This window comes from Urocitellus parryii, chromosome 11, assembly GCF_045843805.1.
Source record: "Urocitellus parryii isolate mUroPar1 chromosome 11, mUroPar1.hap1, whole genome shotgun sequence".
Taxonomy (NCBI): domain Eukaryota; kingdom Metazoa; phylum Chordata; class Mammalia; order Rodentia; family Sciuridae; genus Urocitellus; species Urocitellus parryii.
The window spans coordinates 34906278-34925237 of NC_135541.1; the positions used below are offsets into that span (position 1 = coordinate 34906278).

General features: G+C 37.6%; 1 non-coding gene across 1 annotated transcript; it reads right to left on the bottom strand.

Annotated features, from left to right (window-relative positions):
* Positions 1 to 17818: 17818 nt before the first annotated feature.
* On the bottom strand, positions 17819 to 17925 carry LOC113178400 (U6 spliceosomal RNA). Its single transcript, XR_003300199.1, has one exon. It is a non-coding gene; the product is annotated as a U6 spliceosomal RNA (small nuclear RNA).
* Positions 17926 to 18960: the final 1035 nt, after the last annotated feature.

Genomic DNA, 18960 nt, shown 5'->3' on the forward strand with positions numbered 1-18960 from the left:
GGTTCAACACTCAGTACCACAAAATAAAAATAATTAAAAAGAATGAAGGAAGGAGGGGAGGGAAGAAGAAAGAGAAAGAAAAGAAAGTCATGGAGAAAATTGGTTTGGGGAATACAATTTTACTTTCTATTCAAGGAAACTCTTCCAAACCTCATGTGATCCAAGACATTATCCTTGGATGAATTAGGTAGAATCCCAGATGTCTAGAATTTTCTGGAAAGGCAGTGTGTGGTAGTAGAGAGAACATTGGAATCGACTTAGTGTGTGCCCTCAGGCAAACCATTTAATCTATCTGGCCCTTAGTTTCTCATGTATGATAATTAGCAAATCAATATGGAAAATGTTAAGGAAATGTAAGGGATTATTATTATTATGTGATTTATGTTGTCAAAAATGATACCTTATACCAGCTTTTGGGGAGGCTGAAGCAGGAGGATTGCAAGTTCAAGTCAACCTGTACAAGACCATGTCTCAAAATTTTTAAAAAGGGATGTAGCTCAGTGGTAGAGTGCTTTCCTAGCATGTGTAAGGCCCTGGGTTCAATCCCTAATAACCCGCCCAAAAGTAGCATCTTCTATTTATGTCATACTGCTTTTCACAGTTTATAAATGTTTATATGTACAGCATCTAGCACAACTCCTGATGCCTAATAAGTACATTATAAAAGTGAGTTGAACTGATTGGATGCAGTAGTACACACCTGTAATCCTAGCTACTTGGAAGGGGCTGAAATAGGAGGATTGTCATTTCAAGGCCAACCTCAGCAAGCCCTCTCTCAAAATTAAACATTAAAAGAACAGGGACCAAGTACTCTTGTAATCCCAGCAGCTTGGGAGGTACTAGTTTAAAGCCTGCCTCAGCAAAAACAAGGCACTAAGCAACTCAGTGAGACCCTGTCTCTAAATAAAATACAAAATAGGGCTGGAATTATGACTCAGTGGTTGAGTGTCCGTGAGTTCAATCCCCAGTACACACCCCACCCCACCCAAAAAAAAGACAGGAAATGTAGCTCAGTGGCAAAGTATCCCTGGTTCTATACACAGTTCTACAAAAGAAAAAAAAAAGTTTGTTGAACTGAACACACAATCTTATATATAGTTATTTGTTCCTTGATTTTCTTATCTGGAGATAAAGTAAAGATAAAGTAAAGAAACAAATTCTGTACTTTATAAATAACTTATTTAAGTGGCGGCCAAAGAGGGTTTGAATCTTGGTTAAAAAAAAATAGAATCAGACACCTCCCCTCAAGAGGGAAAGACTCCCTTAAAATTATTATATGGGAGTTGTTCCAGGCCCCTTCCAGAACCTAATTTGCACTAGCTTGTTTCTCTGCTTACAGGCTCTGGTTTCAGTTAATAACTTGACATGTCATGGGAGAGCCAGCCTGTAGGAATGGGAATGATGGGCCAAACTCCCAAAACAGGCCTAGAACTTCTGAAACTGGATTTGTGTGTGTGTGGGGGGGGGGGGGTTAATGCCAATGACAATTTGCTAATGTGTGTCCCAGATCTCATCAAAGCACTGGGTCACATCCCAAATCTATTTTAGGATCATAAAATGTAGCTAATGGAAGATATGTTATGATCTAATTCATCGTAACAAGAGTGAACTGCATATGAGAGATGAAAAGGACTTACCTATATTTTCTAGGGCAGCTTAATATCTCTGGGTCTCTAAACCTCATATTCCTCACAAGCACTGTTTTAGTCAGCTTTTTCATTGCTATAACCAAAAGACCCAACAAGAACAACATAAAGGAGGAAAAGTTCATCAGGTGCTCACGGTTTCAGACATCTCAGTTACTGCTCTGGTCCCAAGGTGAGGCAGAACATCACAGTGGAAGAGTGTAGCAGAAGAACACAGTAAGAAAGCAGAGACTCCACTCACCAGGGACAAAATATAAACCCCAAAGGCATGCCACCAGTGACCCACTTCCTCCAGCTACACCCTATCTGCCTATAGTTACCACCTACTTAATTCATGAAAGTGAATTAATGCCCTGATTAGGTTAAGGCTCTCATAACCCAATCATTTCACCTCTAAACTTTCTTGCATTGTCTCACACATGAGCTTTGGAGGAACACCTCATATCTAAACATAAGAGGCACATTGGTGATATTAAGGCCTACTTAGTAGGAATAGTGTAAAAATTAGAGATGGCCAGGCAAAGTGGCACATGCCTGTAGTCCCATCTACTCTGGAGGTTGAAGTAAGAAGATTACAAGTTCTAGGTCATCCTGGGCAACTTAGCAAGACCTTGTCTCAAAATAAAATTTTTAAAAAGGGGTGGGATTTTATTTCATTGATAGAGTACTTGCCTAGCATATGCAATGCCCTGAATTCAAGTCCAGTACTGTAAAAATAAAACTAAAAAAGGGATCACGCATAAATGGCCTATGAAAGAGCCTGGGTCACCATTTAATTCTCTACCACTCTGGCAAGACTGCAATTACTACGTTGGGCTTGCAAATACATTAGTTATAAGAAGTGGGGTGCTGCCAGGCATGGTGGTACATGCCTGTAAACCCAGTGGCTTGGGATGCGAGGCAGAAGGATCATGAGTTCAAAGCCAGCCTCAGCAACTTAGGCCCTTAGACTTTGTCTCAAAATTTAAAAAAATAATATATATATTTTTAAAAAGGGCTGGGGTTGTGGCTCACTTGTTAAGAACCCTTGGTTCAATCCTCAGTATAAAAAAAAAAGAAAAAAAAGAAGTGGGGTGCCTTGAGCAGCTGACACAAATATCCTTGTCATTTTAAAGGTTCATAGATGTTCCCTAAGTATGTAAAGATGTGTCTGATGACTTAAATCTAAATATTAATAACCAAAAACTGCTGTTGTCAAGTACATTATTTCATTTGCATAACAATCCTATAGGTATTATTTTTTACATTATTTTACAGAAGGTGAATTTGTCCAAATTCGTAATGACAGGACTGTGAATTATACACAGGTCTTCTGTGTATAAAGGACATGTTACTGGTGTCCTGTAGAAATTAGTCATTCCTAAGAAGTCTTGATAAAATAGTGCTCTTGAATGTGGAAAGCTGAAGATGAGGCTCTGGATTTGTGATAACCATAAACCTGAGATGAGCTTGACGAGGAGACCTTAAATCCTGTACAGCTTTTTTTATCAGTGATCTTTCAATCTTATTCTAACCCCACTTCCCTTCCCCAGCTCACCATTAAATAAAATCACAATTATTTTATTTATTTGTTTTACCAGCTTTTGCAGGCAACTGTCATATCAGCTCTTCATGAACACTGCACATCTGTGATGCCAGCATTTATAAAGTTGAAAAATGCAGGATGATTGATTGAAACTATGGGACGAGGGGGGACTGTGAGGAACTCTCTGAATATACAAAGAACCAGTTTATTTTCATGATTCTTTGAGAAGGGCCTTCCACATAAATGGTGCTAAGTTATTAAAAATAAGAAAAATACTACAATTGTAATGGTAATCTGGAGCTCATACTTCCAAGCTGCTGGTTTCATAAATATAGCCCATCATTGTTCATTTTTGCCCAGGACAGAGAGAATATGTGAAGCTGCACAATAATAACAATTGTGCTACACAAATAACTGTCCCTATGCCAGAGTCTAAGCCATGAAAAGAACAAGCAATAAAAGATTTTTAAATGCTACACACACCCGGGGTGTGATAGGACAGTTCAAAATTGTCATCATTACTAATTTTTCAGTGCAATAGGATGTCCTGGGAACAATCTGAGTTTATACCTGGAAAGGCCCAGCTTGGTCCATTCTTGGTCCTATAGCTTCTTTAGTTTGTAACTTTGGACAGTCAGTTTCCTTCTCTGTAAACTGAAGGTAATAATAACATCTGCCTGATTACATATGAAAACCTATACCTGGCTCACAACAGACACTAGATAAATGTTAGGTCCTTTGCATTTCTACTGGAGAACATTTAGGGTTTAAGTAGCCAGAACACAAAAATAGAAATCATTTTTTAAGGCTTTTTCAAAGCCGACTTAATGATTCTTAAAATATTTTCATCTATTAGTAATATTTCTTGAGTACTATAAATTAAAGGAGATTATTACATTCATGTCCCCAGTGTCCCATTGCCTTTTAGAGAGAAAGCAAATGCCGCTTTACTTTACACTTGCCCTGTTTCCTCCTTTCCTCCTCCTTTCTTATGAAGGGTCCTGGAAGCTGTATAAACCAAAAATATCCAGACATGGTGGAAGATGCCTGTAATCTCAGCTATTCTGGAGTCAGGAGGATCACAAGTTTCAGGCCAACCTGAATGACTTAGGGAAACTCTGTCTTAAAATAAAAAGAACTGGGGATAGGGATATGTCTCAGTGGTAGAGCACTAGCCTAACATGCAAGAAGCCATGGGTTCAATCTCCAGTACTTAAAAAAAAAAAAAAAAAAAGTGGTGGTGGGGGGTATGAAACCAAAAATGAAAAAAAAAAAAAAAAAACAGAATACCATGGGAAAGACAATATTTGCACTCATGGCCAAAAATCCTTTCATCTGCAGATTTCAAAGCATTTTTTTTCCATGAGTAATTACTAGTCCTGCTTAACATGTGTGAATGATGAGACACCATCAAATTAAGAAGCTTGTCCTAAATCACAGGCCAAGTCAGAGGATAGGCTACAGACAGAACAAAGCTATCTTGTTTGCCAGCCTTGGGCTCTAAAATAGGGCATAAGAGAGTCAACAGAAGGCTTCAAGTAATGAGGAGAAAAGTTTGAGGAATCCTGATTCTCTATCTTTGAATCAGTGCAGTGATAAGAACTTGGGCTTCACAGTGCATTTTGACTTCAGATCTCAGCTCAGCCCCTACTTGGCTGCATAACTTCAGTCAAATCACAAAGTCTTGGTTCCCTTCTCTGAAAAATGGGGATATTCTTGGTGCTTAGCATTTGGGGAAAAACTAAATGATGGAACTTTTGTGAAGGAGCCTAGTGCAGTGTTTGGCACTTTGCAGATGCTGATAATGTTGGTTCATGTCACTGGTGAAAACCAAGACATTCCCCTCACACACTCATAATGACAAATAGACAACCCTTTCAAAGATTTTTCTTTAAGCCATAATCACAGTTGTGTCTTAGTTTAAAACCATGACTGTGTATTGAAAAATCTCACATTATAGCCCAAATAGAGAATGTCTTGTTCAGGCCTTGATTGCTTTTCTTGTGCTTTCTCTCACAGTCCAACTCTAGCCTATTAGCAAGTTCTGTTGGCTAAATCTCCTATATATGTAAAAAAAAAAAAATCTGATTCTGTTTTCAAAGTACATCCCAATCTGACCAATTCTTATTATTTCCACTGCCACCTTCTTTCTCCTGAATCACTCCTAAATCAACTAATCTTTCTGCTTCTATGCTTGTATTGATATCCATTCTCCATATCATAGTCAGAATAATTGGTTTGAACCCAAGGGATGCTTAACCACTGAGCCACATCCCCAGCCCTTTTTATATTTTATTTTGAGATAGAGTCTTACCAAGTTGCTTAAAGCCTTGCTAAGTTGCCGAGGCTGTCTTTGAACTTGCAATACTCCTGCTTCAGCCTCCCAAGCCAAGAAAAATCATTTTAAAACATAAATTCGATCTTGTACTTTCCTTTTAAACTTTAGGGATTTCTCATCAACCAGCTGACCAAGGTCTACAGTGGTGTTTTAGTCAGCTTCTTCATCACTGTAACCAAAAGACCTGACAATAACAACATAAAAGAGAAAAAGGTTATTTTGGCTCATGATTTTAGAGGTTCAGTCCATGGTCAGCCAACTCTGTAGCTGTGAGCCCAAGCTGAATCAGAATATCATGGGGGAAGGGACTAGCAGAGGAACTGCTCAGCTCATGGCAGGGTCAGGAAGAGCAGAGAGATTTGGTTCTGCTCACCAGGGACAAAATATAAAACCTAGTCACACCTCCAGTGACCTACCTCATCCAGCCACATCCCACCTGCCTACAGTTTAACCCACATCCATGGATTAATCCACCAATTAGGTTACACCTTTCATAATCTAATTGTTTCACCTCTGAATATAAACTTGCTTGTGTTGTCTCACACATGAGCTTTTGGGGAACACCCTATAGCTAAACCATAACAAATGGGTACCATTCCAGATAAATACGTGTCAGCAAAGCACAGAAAAGCAAATGTGTTCCAAGTATGCTGAGAGGTCTGGTGGGATGGAATATAGTGTAGATGGGAGAGGGAAGAACTAGCAGAGAATGGTAAAAAGGGTTAGAAAAAAAAAAACAGACAAGGGCTGGGATTGTAACTCAGTAGTAGAGCACTTGCCTCACACATATGAGGCACTCAGTTGGATCTTCAGCACCACATAAAAATAAATAAATAAAATAAAGGCACTGGGTCCATCTACAGCTAAAAATATTTAAAAGAAAGAAAGAAAAGAAGACAACCCAGACAATATTATGGCTAAACTGGAAGTGGCATAGAGAAGTGTGTCTCTTTAGAGTTCTCTGAGACGCAGAATTACCCACTGGAAGAAAGGAGTCTCTTAATGTTTTATGTTGGTGGTATTTTCAAATATAATGACTTTGAGCCCAGTGAATTAGATTCCTCTTTTAAGATAAAGTCAAGATTATAGACCAGGAATCCTAACGTCAACACAGTGGTTAAGAAGATGAGTTTGAGAGTCAAATTTGAGATTGAATCAAGGTCCTCCATTTATAAGCTATAATACCATGGGAAAGTTATTAAAAGTGTCTGAGTCTCAGTTTTATGTAAACTACATCTCAAAGTGATGAAGAGGAATAAATGAACCATGTCATTAAAGCACTTTGAACAGTAATTGGCACATGGGAATGTGTGCTCAACAAATAGGTATTATCCCATTGTTATGATGATGATTTTGATTAAGAATTTGCTTTCTTTATAACTGCCTCATGTCTGTGAGCTTTATTAAAAATGCTGTGTTCCTCCTCTTAACAGAGATCTGAAATAAATTTACTAAATTTTCAAAGTCTATAGAAGACTCTCCCATTTAACAGCAAAACTTGGCACAGAGAGATACATAAAAGGGCATACACTTGCACTAGAGGCACTGCCTGCTCTATTCCCCAGTCCAAAAGATCAAAATATATAAAAAGAAAAGCAGTATCATTTTTGCATTTAACTATATATGAATATATTTATACATCTTCAGTGCTCCAATTTTTAAGAAAGATTGTTTTGTTTTTGTTATTCAGCATCATCTCTATATGCAAGACAAGGATTTCAGCAGGTACTCAACTAAAGACTCAAGGATTTGACTTAACATTGATGAAAACAATTGAGTGTGTTGAGTTCATGCAGAGATGTTATGTTTGTATATTATGCTGAATGAATTATGAAGTTTTTTTTGTACTAGGGATTGAACCTAGAGGTACTTTACCACTGGGCTAGGTCCCTAGCCCCCTCCTTTTTGGGGGGGATACTGGAGATTGAACCAGGGGCACTTAACCACAGAGCCACACCTGCAGTCCCTTTTATTTTGTTTATTTATTTTTTAAATTTTCAGACAGAATCTTGCTAAATTGCTGAGGCTGGCCCTGATTTTGCAATCCTCCTGCCTCAGCCTCCTGGGTCACTGGGATTATAGGAAGGTGCCACTGTGCCTGGCATCCAGGTCTTTTTAAATTTTTTATTTTATTTTTATTCATGTATCACAATGTTTATTAATCATTCCAGTTTTAGTATATGTGCTGCCAAAATGAACACTTAATTTTTTTATTTTGAGACAGGGTCTTGCTAAGTTTTTGAAACTGGACTGAAATATGCAAACCACCTGTGTCAGCCTCCCAAGTTGCTGGAAATACAGGCATCCACCATGGCACCAGACTAAAGAAGAATTTTCTGAGGATAATATTGGCACTATACAATTTTGCCTTACTAATTTTCAAGCTTAACCTCAAGTGAGTTACAACTGTCCTATTCATAAAATTATATGAATTATACATCAGTAGGTAGGATAGAGAAAGTAAATTGTTTAAAGCATGAATTTAGTGTCAAAAAGACTTGACTCGCATTCAACTCCTGGCTCTGCCTCTGAGAATCTGGGGAGGTTACTTAACCACTCCATCCTTCTGTGATAAAAAGTAGATTATAATCACTACTGCCTCACTGAACAGATTGTAAGGATAAAACGATAATAATTTATTTGAAGTTTTAGCACACAATAAGCATTTGAGAAGATTTTATATATATTAAGTATATATATTAAATTTGAAGTCAAATTTGATATATTTATTAGGGATTGAACCCAGAGGCACTTTACCAGTGAGCCAGATCCCCAGCCCTATTTATTTATTTATTTATTTATTTATTTATTTATTTATTTAATTTTGAGACAGACTCTCTCTAAGTTGCTTTGATCCTCACTGAGTTGCTGAGGCTGGCCTCAAACTTGCAATCCTGCCTCAGCCTCCTGTGTCACTGGGATTACAGGCATGTACCACCCCACCTGGCTTAGAAGATACTTTTTTTAGTAGTAGCTTTAGTCAAATCAAAATGCACTGGGATCTGAAAAAAAAAAATCTTCAACATTGAAGAATTGGATTCAAGAAAACAATTACTTCTGAAAGACTATTTATCTGAAATTCTATGTAAAACAAATTGTCCCTATAATTAAATATTCATACAAAGACTACTGTGAATAGGTTTTTAAAAATTATTTAACAAGAGAAGATACTGATTGGAATTTCAAAGGTGCATTAAAATTATCTCAGGCCCATAAAACAGCATTGAACTACATACATCCTGCAAACTCCTAGCTGGCCTCTTGGACTAGTTTTTAGACTACCAATTAAAATCCCCAAAAGAGGCTTGTAGAACAAGGGACTTATGAAGAGCAGATTAGTAGGCTTCTTTGCATTCCTAATCAATCATTTGACAAGCCAAGTTTTAGTACATACTATGCTAACATCTCTACAAAGAAGAGGAGTTAGGAAAATAAAAAAGACTTGGTCCTACCCTCAAAGAGCACCCAGTCTGGAGGGGAAGCCAGACAAATACAATGGTAATTATAAAAGCAATAAAAACTGAGTTAGGAGAAGATTAAAATGCCAGAAACGTAGGAACATACAAAAGGAATACATTCATATTGTGGGACCAGGGAAAGATTTCTTAATGAGACTGTGTATAAGTTGAAACCTGAAAACTAAATAGGAAGTACCTTGGTGAAGCAAGGGATAGACAGTAAAGGTCATACTCCAGGCAGAGAGAATAATGTTCACAAAAGGTCCATAAACAAAAGAGCAAAGATCTGGGAAATATATGTAATTCAGGTGGTATAGATTTTAGCTTATGAAGGTGCAAGGCTAGGGTGAGATTTAAACTGGCCTTGTGTATGCTAATAAAAAGTGATCTTTATCCTGGGGGCAATGTGGAGTCACTGAAAGACTCTAAGGGAGGGAAATAAAAATTCAAAATCATGTTATAGAAGGTTCACTTATTCATCATTGTACTTATTCATCATATTTTTCTTGCTTAGTTTCCCTGATTCCAGCCAGGGCAACTAAGCAAGAAAAATAAATAAAAGGCATCCAAATTGGAAAATAAGAAGTAAAACTATCTTTATTTGCAGATGAGATGACTTATGTATACAGACAACCCTAAGGAAACAAAAACAAAACCTATTAGAATAAACAAAATTCAGCAAGGTGCAAGACACAAGACAAATATACAAAAATCAATTATATTTATGAACATTACAATAACCAGTCTGAACATGAAACTAAGAAATAAATTTCATCTATGTTAACATCAAAAAGAAAAAATAAACCAGGCATGGGGTTGTACTCACCTGTAATCCCAGCTACTTGGGAGGCTGAGGCAGGAGGATTGCAAGTTTAAGGCCAGCCTGGGCAACTAAGTGAGATCCTGTCTCAAAATTTAAAAAAAGAAAGAAAAGAAAAAATCAGAATAAACTTAGTAGAAGTGAATACTTACAACTGAAAACTATAAAACTTTATAGTTTTATTATTGTAAGACATTAAAAAGACAGATAAATGAAAAGACTTCCCACATTCATGAATTGGAAGACTTAAAATTGTTAAATTATTAATACTCCCCAAATTGATGTGCATATTCCATGCGATCTCTATCAGAATCCCTGCTAGCGTCCTTATAGAAATTGACAAGCTGATTCTAAAATTCATATGGAACTTCCAGAAACTCAGAATATCAAAAAAAAAAATTGAAAATGAAGAACAAAGTTGGAAGACTCATACTTACTCATCTCAAACTTACTACAAAATAGTATCAAGACAGTATGGTACTGGCATAGAGACATCAAAATCAATAGAATAAGATTGAGAGTTTAAGAATAAACCCATATCTAAATAGTCACATGATTTTCAACTAGCCAAGATAATTCAACTAGGTTGCCAAGAACAGTCTTGTCAACAGATGATACTGATACAACTGGATAACCCCAGGTGAAAGAATGAAGTTGGATCACTACCTCATACAATATACAGAAACTAACTCAAAATGAATCAATGACCATTTTGACCATTGGACTATAAAATTCTTAAAAGACGCTAAGAGTTACTTCACTACAAAATTCTAAGAAGAAAACATAGATCTAAATCTTCATCACCTTTTGATTTCTTAGATGTGACACCAAAGCACAAAAGCAACAAAAAAGTCACATATCAGATGTGGTGGTGCATGCCTAAATCCCAGCAACTGGGGAGGCTGAGGCAGGAGGATTTCAAGTTTGAGGCCAGCCTCAGCAACTTAATGAGACCCTGTCTCAAAAAATTAAAAGGGGATGTAGCTTAGTGGGGGAGCACCCCTGGGTTCAATCAATCCCCAGTACCACACAAAAAAAGTTAAGAGTTATCATATGGCCCCCCCAAATTCTATTCCTAGATAGATAACCAAAAGAATAAAAAAACATATGTCTACACAAAAGTTTGTATATGACTGTTCACAGCTGTATTATTGAAAATAGCCCTAAGTGGAAACAACTCAAGTGTCTATCAACTGATGAATAGATAAATACACTTTGATTTCCATACAATGGAGTGTTGTTCAGCAATAAAAAGAATGGGGTACTGATTCATAATACAACATGGATATACCTTGAAAACATTATGCTAAGTAAAAAAAATTCAGAAATAAGTGCTGGGGTTGTAACTCAGTGGTAGAGCGCTTACCTAGCACATGTGAGGCACTGAGTTCGATCCTCAGAACCACATAAAAATAAATAAATAAAATAAAGATTTGTGTCCATCTAAAACTAAAAAAAAAAAAAAAATTAAATTCAGAAATAAAAGGACCCAAATTATATGAGTATATTTACAGGAAATGTTCAGATAGGCAAATCCATAGACATAGAAAGTAGATATGTAGTTGCCTGGGGAAAAGGAGCTAGTTTAGGCTACAGAGTTATAGAAAGGGGTAAAAAGTTTCTTCTCAGAATGATGAAAATTTTCAACAATTAGATAATGGTGAGAGTTGTGCAACTCTGAATATGTTTAAAATCATGTGATTGCACACTTAATAAAAAACAAAAGAGGGGGCTGGGGTTGTGACTCAGTGGTAGAGTGCTCACCTAGCATGTGTAGGGCACTGGGTTCAATCCTCAGCACCACATAAAAAATAAAATAAAGGTATTGTGTCCAACTACAACTAAAAAAAATATATATAAAAAAAAACACAAGAAAGATCATCCTGGCTTTGTATAGAGGATGGGGCAATGAGGTCAAGAGCTTTTTTGCTGGGGCTGGCAGGGAGGGGTTACCAGGGATTGAACTCAGGGCACTGAGCCACATCCCCAGCCCTATTTTGTATTTGATTTAGAGACAGGGTCTCATTGAGTTGCTTAGCACCTCTCTTTTGCTGAGGCTGGCTTTGAACTCACGATCCTCCTGCTCAGCCTCCTCAACTGGATTACAAGTGTGCGCCACCATGCCGGCTCAAGGAGCCTTTAAAGAGATCTAAAGAAGAAATGTTGGGGCCAACACTGTAGCACAGTGATAGATCTAGAAGAGCTGATTGTAAGGATAGAAAAAGCATGGTATGTGCAATGGTTAGAGACAAGGGCTTTAAAGGAAAACACCTTAATTTCAAATCCAGCTCTGCCATTTAATAGGGTGGCAGGTAAGTTTCTTAATGATATGAGATAAATTTTTTAACTTATCTAAACCTCCATTCCCTTTTCTATGAAATGAGGGTAATAAAAATAGAATCTGCCTGATAGGGTTAACCAGAGGAATTGTTCACTCTTTAATAAATACTACTAAGTACCTACAATGTGCTAGACACTGCTCTAGGTACGAGAATATAGCAGTGAAAAAAAAAAAACAGACAAAAATTTGCTCTACCATATGCTTCTACCATGATGTGCTGCTCTACTGCAGACCAAAACAATAGGGCAAATAGATTATGGTCTGAAACCTCTAAAATTGTGAGCCAGAACAATGCTTTCTCTTTAAAAATTGATTATCTCAGGCATTTGTTACAGTAATGAAAAGCTGACTAACACATGAAGCCAATGCCTAAACATTTACTTGTAGGTAATAGTGAGGTTAAGGACCCTGCTAAGTAATTGAGCCCAGTTATTAGCATATTATGAAGTCATATTGTCTTCTGTGTTTTGATTAGTTTAAGGTTATTTTATTCTCCATCATGTACTTAGGTCATATTAAGGATTATTATGTCCCAGTGGCTCAAGAGGCTGAGGCAGGAGGATCACAAGTTCAAAGCCAGCTTCAGCAATTTTGCAAGGCCCTTAAGCAACTTAGCAAGACCCTGTCTCAAAAATAATTAAGTAAATAAATAAAAATAAAAAGGGTGGTAAATCTGGCTCAGTGGTTGAGTACCCTGGCACATCCCCCTTCCAAAAAAAATCATATATATATATATATATATATATATATATATATATATATATATATATGATTATTATGTTTTACTGGGATTTTCTGATTGTCCTTTTTAAGATCACCTCCCCTGTATTCCAATGATAATACAGTGTCTTTCCAAAGATACTTACCAATTCACTTTCTATCCAACTCTATCCCTCAATATTGATAGGAAAGTCTAGAACATGACTCCACAGGAGTCTGAGGATACTACCAGAAAGAAGTTGGAAAACAAGTTGGATATGATCAGAGTTATGCTATTTAGGCATAGAACCAGTCGAAATGGGTAAGAGTTGAAGGTGAACAGTCTTACCAACCCAGGGAGAGGAAGACACAGGGGCACAGCTTCACATCTGAGGTGTCATAATTTTTTCAGGAACCCAAAATCAATATTAGTGATGAGGTCAATCTCTTTGCAAGCTGTATTTATTTATTTATTTGGCAATAGTGGGGATTGAACCTAGTGGGGATTCTAGATGTCTAGATGTCTACCTAGATGTCTACCTCTGAGTTACATTCCCAGCTCTTTTAAAAATTTTGTATGTGTGGGTGAGCCAGACACAGTGATACATGCCTGTAATCCTAGTGGCTCAGGAGGCTGAGGCACGAGGATCACAAGTTCAAAGCCAGCTTCAGCAACTTAATGAGGACTTCAAGCAATTTAGTGAGACCCTATCTCAAAATAAAATATATAAAAGGTCTGGGGATGTGGCTCAGTGGTATCAGCCCTATTTTGTATTTGATTTAGAGACAGGGTCTCACTGTGTTGCTTAGCACCTCTTTTGCTGAGGCTGGCTTTGAACTAATGATCCTCCTACCTCATCCTCCTGAACCCTCCGGGTTCAATCCCTGGTACCAAATTGTCTTGAGATATGCCTGGCTAGTTGCCCAAGAGGCCCCAAACTTGAAATCTTCCTGCCTCAGCCTCCCAAGTACCTAGAATTATAGGCATGCACCACCATACCCAGCTAAAAGCTGTATTTATGATGTCACTTGAAAATATCACAACCTTTGTCTTCACAGACTAACCAGATGAGTGTTGAAATCATTTCCTTCTCTACCTTGTCATTGTGGCTTTGGGCAAGCTCCTTCCCTCCTCTGAGCTCAGGGTCCTGCTTTCAAAATTAAGGGGCTGTATTCAGCCTCCTTTCTAACATGCTTTTTAACTCTGACATGTTCTAATCTTCTATTAACAGCTATTTTTTATTAAACTCATAATATGTATCGGCATTTTCCCAAGGCATGTGATCCTTTCACTCAGTTACTCCTCTCCTCAAACTGTGTTATGAATTATGTTGGGCTTGTCTTTTGATATCCCTATGTAATAAGAATTTAAACACTTGGAAAAAGTGGTGTACTGGCAGGAGCTTTATTTTCACCCAATACATTGGACTGGAAATCATGTAAAGGGCTTTGTTTTGTTCCAGCAGCCGAAACAATAAAACCATCAAAACCACATGCAGCATCATTTTGTACTGCCCTCAAGTGGTGGTGGCCCAGATGTCTTTTGCTGTTTGCAGTTTAAGGAATAAAACATGCCTTCAGAAGAGCTCATGATGTCTAGTGGTCACGGGAGTCACAGAGGACCTGAGGTGGAAAGGCCCTTAGAGGATATCTGATCTAGGCTTCTCTTTAAAAGAGGGATTGAGACTGTACTGGTTGTCATCAGAAAACAAATCTGTTTTAGCATTTTCTATCTTTTGTTGGAAAGCACAGGATGGGGTCTTTCTATGTTGCCCAGGCTGGTTTTAAGCTTGCAATCCTCCTGCCTGAGTCTCCTGAGTAGCTGGCATTACAAGGGTGCACTACTGCACCCAACTAGTATCATCTATCTTTGAAGAGAGCTATCTTATGATTTAATGGCCTTGATACTTTCTCTGGTTCCATTTCTCTGCTCCTCTTCACAGCCATTTTTTTTTTCTTTTCTGCCATTCTGGGGACCAAATCCAGGGCCTAGTGTATTCTGCAAGTTGTTCTACTTCTGAGCTACATTCCCAGCCCCACAGACAAAATTTTGAGAGTTATCTACATAGTGCTTCTATTTCTGTGCCTCCAATTTATATTTTAACATTTTCCTTTGAAATAATTCCAAACATGTGGAAGAGTTGCACAAATATTACAAAGAACACCAGATGTACCAGAGCTTAACATTTTACCACATTCTTTGAGTGTGTATGTATGTGTACTTGTATGTACATGGTTGTATGTATTTTATGAACCATTTGAATTTATCCCAGATACCCTAAATATTTCAGTGTGTATATCTCAAAATAAGGATATCTCTTTATATCTATATACCTACCAAGTATGACGATTGAATTTTGGAAACTTACAATTGATATAACCCTTATACATAGCCATATTCAAAGTTTACTAATTGGCCCAATAATATTTCATATAGCGGGCCAACCCTCCATTTGGGTCTGATCCAGTGCTTAATCCAAATTATGCATTGCATTTAACTTTCATTACATTTTAGTCTTCTTTAATCTAGAATTGTTCTCCAGTCTTTCCTCATTATTCATAATATTCACGCTTTTAAAGCACAGTTCACAAACTCTGGAACCAACCTAGATGCCCTTCAATAGATGAATAGGTAAAAAAAAAAAAGTGGCATATATACACAATGGAATATTACTCAGAAAAAAAGAGAATAAAATCATGGCATTTGCAGGTAAATGGATGGGAGTTTGAGAAGATAATGCTAAGTGAAGTTAGCCAATCCCAAAAAAACAAATGCCGAATATTTTCTCTGATATAAGGAGGCTGATTCGTAGTGGGATAGGGAGCAAGAGCATAGGAGGAATAGATGAACTCTAGATAGGGCAGAGGGGTTGGAGGGGAAGGGAAAGGCCTGGGGTTATTAATGATGGTAGAATGTGATGATCATTATTATCCAAAGTACAAGTATGAAGACATGAATTGGTGTGAATATACTGTATAAACAACCAGAGATATGAAAAATTGTGCTCTATTTGTGTAATAAGAATCGTAATGCATTCTGCTGTCATATATAAATTTAAAAATAAATTTAAAAAAAGAATACTTGCCAGGTATTATATAGATTTTTCCATTTAGGTTTGTCCTATGTTTCTGCTTGATTAAGTTTGCATTTTCTTTTGGGGGGAGGTGGCAGGTTGAAACACTAACTATATTTATTTATTTTAAAGCTATACTGGGGATTGAACCCAGTATCTCTAGCGCTGAACTACATCCTAGTCCTTTTTTATTTTTTAAAATATATTTTAGTTGTTGATGGACCTTTATTTAATTTATTTATATGAGCTGCTGAGAATCAAACCCAGTGCCTCACACTGCTAAGCAGGTGCTCTTCCACTGAGCTGCAACCCCAGTCCCCAGTTCTTTTTTATTTTGAGACAGGGTCTCACTAAGTTGCAAAGACTGTCCTCCAATTTGGAATCCTCCTGTCTCAGCCACCTGAGTCACTGGGGTTACAGGGTTGCCCCACTGTGCCTCTTGAGGTAGTATTTTTCTCAGTGCATCATACAAGGAGAAACACCATGTCCTTTGGGCCCATTATTGATTGTGTTCACTTTGATCAGGTGGGTGATATTTGCCAGGTTTCTCACCATACAGTTAGCATTTTCTGTTATGTAAATAATGAGTAATGAATGGAAAGGTATAAATATCCCATTCCTCTTCAAACTTTTGCCCAACCTTCATGGATAATTCTTGTCTCAATCAATTACTATGATAGTTGCAAAACTGAGATTTTCTAACTTCATCATTTCATATGTATTTTGAGGGAATACTGGGGATTGAACTCCGGGCACTCAGCCACTGAGCCACATCCCTATTTTTGTATTTGATTTAGAGATAGGGTCTCACTGAGTTACTTAGTACCTCGTTTTTGCTGAGGCTGGCTTTGAACTCACAGCCCTCCCGCCTCAGCCTCCCGAGCCGCTGGGATTATAGGTGTACACCACTGTGCACAGCTCATATGCATATTTTAGTTGGCATTCTACTGTGAGATCTTTCCATTCTTTCTTATTTATTTACATATTATATTCAACTTGTCTCAGGGTTGGCTAATGAGAGCCCTGCCAAGCCGGTTTCTGTGTCTTTTTTTTTTTTTCCTTCTTTTCCCAGGCACTCTACCCTTGAGGTACACCCACAAGTCCCTACCCCTTTTCTTAGACAGCGTCTCTCTAAATTGCCCAAGCTGGCCTCAAACTTGTGATCTTCCTGCCTCAGCCTCTGGAGTTGCTGGGATTACAGGCATGTACCACCATGTTCAGCTTGACTTTTGTGTACTTTTGATGTGTCCTCATCAATTTTTTTTAACACTTCCTACTTTCTCATAGAAGATGTTCCAGTCATGCTATATATTCATGGGCTATTTCTGGAAATCAGCCATTTCTCCAATGAGCTTCCCTTGTAGTGGGGGAATGGTATTTAGAAACCAAGATGTGGGCACCAGATATGCTCATTGCTACTGGGTATAATTGCTTCTAGGCCCTTTTAATAAACAGAACCAAGGGGGAAAACAGCAATTTAATTTATGTAACTATTTTTAATCGTGAATTCATTACTGGCGCCTCTAATTCCAATTCTACACCACAGGGGTCTTTATTTGCACTTCCCTTTTCCCACAGTGAGAGCTCAGGCTCCCAATAACATCTGTGTCTTTTTCATTTACTCAGTGTTATAATGCACACAAAATAGTTTCCTCGCTGCTAAAATCATTCCACTACCAAAAATAACACACTAAATAAGGTTCAAGATTTCTTTACAATTTTGTTTTTAGAATAAAGTTGTATATTGAAAGTACTGTATTCAGAAGTATTTGAATTCAGTTTTTTTTCCCTTTTCCTCCAGAGTGGTTGCATTAGATATTTAAATTATTTCTGTTGATATTTGCTTTTAGGATTCCTTCCATTCTCCTTGATTTAATTTTCATTTTTGAACTGTCCCCAAATTCAAATCCATGCAAGAAGTATATGGGCTGCTTCACAAATTTGTGTGTCATCTCTTTGTAGGTATCATGCCCATTTTCTGTGCATTGTTCCAGTGTTGGCATATGTGCTGTCAAAGCAAGCACACCTCTAATTTATTCTTCAAACTATTCAATTCTTTTTTAAAAAAATATTTGGTTTTGGTTTTGGTTTTTTTTTTTTTTTTTTTTAGTTGTAGTTGGACACAATAGCTTTATTTTATTTATTTATTTTTATGTGGTACTAAGGATCTAACCCAGCACCCCACAGGTGCTAAGCAAGCGTTCTACCACTGAGCCACAACCCCAGCCCCCAAGCTATTCAATTCTTATTTGGGCCCCCCACTTACTGAAGCTACTCCTGAAAACTACTTGTCAATGACTAGTATGTCTCTATTCTTGTCATACTTGACCTTGCATGTTCGGCTGCCTCTCCAATGTTCTTGAAACTCTGTCCTCTTTTGGTTTTCATATTCCCACATCCCTCTAGCTTCACTCTCTCTTCACAGGCCTCTCCTCCTTCTCCTTTTCTATTCAATCCCCCTAAAATTTACTGCTCCTCAGGCTTCTTCTTGGCATCCTTCACTACTCTCTAAATTCTCTAATAGATGATTTCAACTAATTCTGTCTTTAAGTGCTGATTGTGCTAAAGACCACATCCAAATTCATATCTTTGCCCCAGTCTTCTCTTCTGGTTTCCAAACTTAAAACCAGTTGCCTAACTGACATCCACTTGGATTTCTCATGGACGTCTCAAGTTTAACATGTCTAAAATAGAACTCCTAATTTCCCTGCCAAATCAGCTTCTCCAGCTCCTTCCTCTCAGTAAATGTCACCTCCATCTACCTAGCTGCACTACCCAGAAACCTACAGGTCATTCTTGAGTCCTCCATTTTCCTCAACTACAATGTCCAGTCCATCTGCAAAACATGAAAATTTCATCTCCAAATTTACATCAAATTAGTCCATTCCTCTTTGTGTCCACCACCACTTCACCTTTCATCTCTTACACAGACTACTTGTTGACCTCTCTTGCACCATGCCTTATCTTCTTGTTTTTATCCCTCACACATTCACTCCACATAGTAGTTACAGCGATTTTTTAAAAAACAAAATACTAATATAAACTTATATTTATTGAGT